Genomic DNA, 5,000 nt, shown 5'->3' on the forward strand with positions numbered 1-5,000 from the left:
GCACTGACAAGATAGCCAGATGTATGGAGGATCGAGATGACTGGATACACCACTGAAGGCTCATCTGTGGACGACCTATGAGAGACCGTCGGTGTGTGAATGTGTGCGAATGGGTGCGAATGGGTAACTCTAACACACATTGTAAAATGCTTTTGATAAAGGCACTATAGACATGCAGAACATATAGAAATGCAGACCATTAAGATGAATGATGCAGATAACCTACTTCCTGATTTCCTGCATTCTATAGGATGGATAGTGCGATGAAATACTACTCTACTTCCGCTCAGCCTCCTCCCTCTTCATCCTTCCATCTTCACCTCTCTCTTTCTCTCTTTCCCACCTCTCCAACCTCTGTTTCTACCTTCTGTCCTTCCCTTATGTCCTTCCCTCATATCCTCTGTCGTTACAGTGCAGTACGCGGCGTCGCTACTCAGCTGGTCGGCCTCACAACTTCATGAGCCACTTCTGTGAAATATCACTGGCAACCGCTAAAAAACACATTTGGAAATATACTTATTTCATTTCTTCTGTGGGTCCCGCGGCTCCCGGTGGGTGTCCCTATTCTGGTCCCGGGACCATACATTGGGAAACCCTGTCCCAGAGACAAGCTGCAGTGCTGTTATGTAACAGTGATAGCACTATTCATTACTTGTGGGTTCAGATGTCGACAGTAGCTTACATTGTCTAGTCCCTGGTGGATGGCACCAGAGGGACCGTATCACTGGCGTTTTAGTGACTCGATTCTGGTTGCCTGTTAACCAGTTAAACCCTATGTACTTTTGTACAGTTGACGGGGGTCCCCCAGGGGTCTATTCTGTACTTGGTCCCCTCCCCTTTTCCCTCTATACCAAATGTCTTTGCCGAAAGTAGCCGACACACAAGGAAGTGAGCTTGTAGGTCGGCTATGGTCGCCTATGATGACAAGCTGCTCCTAGTTGTTATAGGATGGGTTCCCAATGCAGAGGACGAATTTAACGTATGTGCATACATATGCATATATATATACTGTGACAGAAAACATCCCAAGGAGTGGGGACTGTTCTATTTTATTCTATTCTAAGCTCAGAATTGGGACGGTAGGGATGGTTAAGCCTAAGTTGCATATCGCAATCCTAAATTAAGAGTTCAAATTGATTTGACTGAGATCTTACTGATGGAGGTCCAGCAGTTACTTTTAACCCACATGAGGCAGAGTACAGCCGCCTGATCTTCTCTCACACACACGCACACACACACACACACACACACACACACACACACACACACACACACACACACACACACACACACACACACACACACACACACACACACACACACACACACACGCACGCACTTCTGCTGAATTGGATAATAATCTCTTATTATGAAAATGGAAGCTCTTTTCACCTATTGGACTGAATTGATCCTTATCGGCTGTGTGTGTGTGTGTGTGTGTGTGTGTGTGTGTGTGTGTGTGTGTGTGTGTGTGTGTGTGTGTGTGTGTGTGTGTGTGTGTGTGTGTGTGTGTGTGTGTATCTTGTGGTGTACACCGTGCCCAACCCTGTCCTGTTCTCACAATAGCTTCTATTATATTCTTTTATCTACAGTACAGTACAAACCAACCCACTACTTCTGTCCTCCCTCCCTCTCTCTCTCACTCTCTATCTCTCTCTCACTTTCTCATCTTTCTATTTTCTCCCCTTTCCAGTTATTTAACTCCTTCCTCTTCCTCTGCTCTCGATCCTGTCCCCTCAAATCTCAGTTTTCTCTCTACCTCCACCCCCGGACTGCTCTGCCCTCCTCCTCTGGAATATCAGTTTACACACTCTCTCTCTGTCTTTCTCTCTCTCTCTCTCAAACACACACACACACGCACGCACGCACGCACGCACGCACGCACGCACGCACGCACGCACGCAGCACGCACGCACGCACGCACGCACGCACGCACGCACACCACGCACACACACACACACACACACACACACACACACACACACACACACACACACACACACACACACACACACACACACACACACACACACGATGAGGACAGTTACCAGAGTAGGTGAGTTGTTACATAATAGCAAAGAAATGTCTTATTAGAGCCATTTTAGAATCTGCATGTCAAATCAAATTTGTCCTTTGAGTCTCCCAAACAGTGGGTCAGGATCCAAGAGTGGGTTACAGTTTTCTGAAGGGGCCACAGGAAGACATTGAAGAGAGGAATACTGGGTTATGTATAATATGTGATCCTGCACTAACATATTTTAACTAAGTTTGAAACTCAGATCCAGTGCTGCCTCGCAACATCACATTACACTAATAGTCCACTGGTTTTAAAAATGGGGAGTCCTTGAGAGGGTTCCAAGGAGTCCCCAGTAAAATGAGGAACAGTTTAATGCCACTATTATTTCACCGGCTAGAAGAGAGAATGTATAAGTATAACTATTCAGTTATACTATTGGTATTGTATTTTATATTGTTGTCATTGTCGATTAGTCAACTTTACAACAAGGTATAACTTCTAAGGATCGTGCAATCGTGAAATGAGCAACACAGCTAAACGTGTGGGTAGCTTCTCCATTTTCCCCCCCTGTAAATGTATGTCCTACTTTGTCATACAACAGTGTCACACAAAAGTAGCAAAAATAGCCGATCTACAAGCTCAAAACGCGTTTTTGTAGCTGTTTTAAAAAAAAGGAGGTTTCAACCCGACAGCAAGGATACACAGAAGCTGCTTCCTCATTGGTTGTCGTTAGAATGATGCACGTTCTGATTCATGTTCTATTCTGAGATGACACAAAAGACCTTACCGGGGGTTGTGACCTTTAATTACCTTGGCGACCACCGTGATGTCATAACATCCTTTTCTCTCCATTCATCACTGTCATTAATCCCCCTATTCTCTCTCTCTCTCTCTCTCTCTCTCTCTCTCTCTCTCTCTCTCTCTCTCTCTCTCTCTTTCTCTCTCTCTCTCTCTCTCTCTCTCTCTCTCTCTCTCTCTCTCTCTCCTCTCTCTCTCTCTCTCTCTCTCTTTTTCTCTCTCCTTGCTTTTTAACCAGCCCACAATTTATGCAAATTGTGGCTGGCAACAGGTCATGACAATGAATAGAATTCCCTTTATTAAGCTGGGATATGGACTTCAATGTAGTATTGTGTTCTTACTCTACAGAGAACATTAATGTTAAAAACACTACCTTGAAATCACTATTGTATTCTTTATGTCAGTTAACACACAATAACAGTAGTAGCTGAGTGGTTAGTGAGCCCGCCTAGGGAGCCAGAGGCCCTGGTTGCCCCAGGTTCGATTCCAGGCCAGGCCAGTATATGTGTCGTTGAAATGAAATTTGTCCCTGAGCAAGACTCTTAACCCCAAATTGCTCACAGGTTCTCATTGGAAACAAGACCGCCAGGACTTTCATGAACAACCTGTTAAAAGGAATTATCCTTATCCTTATGTCTAGACCAAGACACAGTGATCTAAAGTTGGCCTGTTATTTTTTGTGCGTTGACTCATTTACAGAGTAAATATGGATTTCACATCAAAAGAGGAATAATGGGTGCGAGAAGGGCTGGTCTGAATTTGATTATGGACTCCATCTTAAACCATTTTTAAACAGACCCAGTAAAAAGACCAATTATAGCTCATTGTCCTAACACCACTAGTGTTCTACAAACACAAACTTGTCATCAAGGCTAGCTTAGTGTGTAACCTTTTCAAGAAGCAGCTTTAGCTCACATTCATTATATTCAGGGTAAAAAGAAACTTTAGCAAATGTTTCCCATGCAGTGATGTAAAATGTATCTGAGCTCACTTTGTCCCAATACCAATAGAGTATGGGAACAACGCATGTGAGCTTGTAGATGAGACATTTCTTACAGCGTGACAATGTCGTACGATGAAGTATGAATCAGACCTGCTTAAGTGCATGGCAAGAACAAATATTAACGTTGTTAATATTTCTTTTTTTACTGTACCTGTCAAAACATCTCATGGTCCACTTTCGGACCTGAGCCAACCGTTTCATACATATTTGTTTTAGTGTGGTTGCGGTTGGTATATAATTCGTATGGCTCTGTCTACATTTGATTCATGCTGCTTCTGGTGGCCAAATGTCTGTTGGCAGTCCATCAACACCTCTCTTCTCCTCTTTTCCTCATGGTGCCTCCTCTTCCTCTTTACCTCTTCTACAAACTCCACCCATCTCTCATCTCTTCCTTGCCCCCCACCCCTCTCTTCCTTTTTAACCATCTATTTTCCTCCCCTCCTCATCTTTCACACCTCGGCCTCCAGTCATATATAATTATAGACAGCTAGACAGAAAGATGGAAACAGAACCATTGGCAGATTGACATAGACCAGGGGTGGCAAACTCATTTTGGGGTGAGGGCCGGATTGGTCAAATGGTGACTTGATGGGGGCCGGAACCAGTTGCGGGCGCACATGCGCGCTCACACGCACTCAGACACTGCTACTAACTATGCATATCATTTTTTTTTTAAATGTATTAAGAAGAATAGCTACTTTAATTATTGACATTAAAAACAAACAATGCAATTTGTAATAATAATAATAATAATAATAATAATAATAATAATAATAATAATAATAATAATAATAAACCATTTTAAGTAGAATAATTCAATTTGAAGTGGGTGGTTAAATAATTAGATTCATAGAACAACAGTGGTGTAAAGTAACTAATTACATTTACTCAAGTACTGTACCTAAGTAAAGATTTGAGGTATTTTTACTTTACTAGAGTATTTCCAGTACTTTTACTTCTACTTCACTACACCTGAGTCACTGCTATACAGTATATCAAATTCTTGGCCGAAACCGAATACCGAATATAGGAAACCCTTGGCCGAATGGCTGAAAATGATTATTTAAAAAATATATAATATACATTTTCTTAAATATTATTTTGTACCATTGCTGTCATGGCTATGCCTCTGTTGTAGAGCTACATGATTATGGCCAGGGGTGCACATAACTGGTGCGCAGG

Source organism: Gymnoscopelus microlampas, assembly GCF_963454915.1.
Source record: "Gymnoscopelus microlampas genome assembly, chromosome: 24".
Classification (NCBI taxonomy): domain Eukaryota; kingdom Metazoa; phylum Chordata; class Actinopteri; order Myctophiformes; family Myctophidae; genus Gymnoscopelus; species Gymnoscopelus microlampas.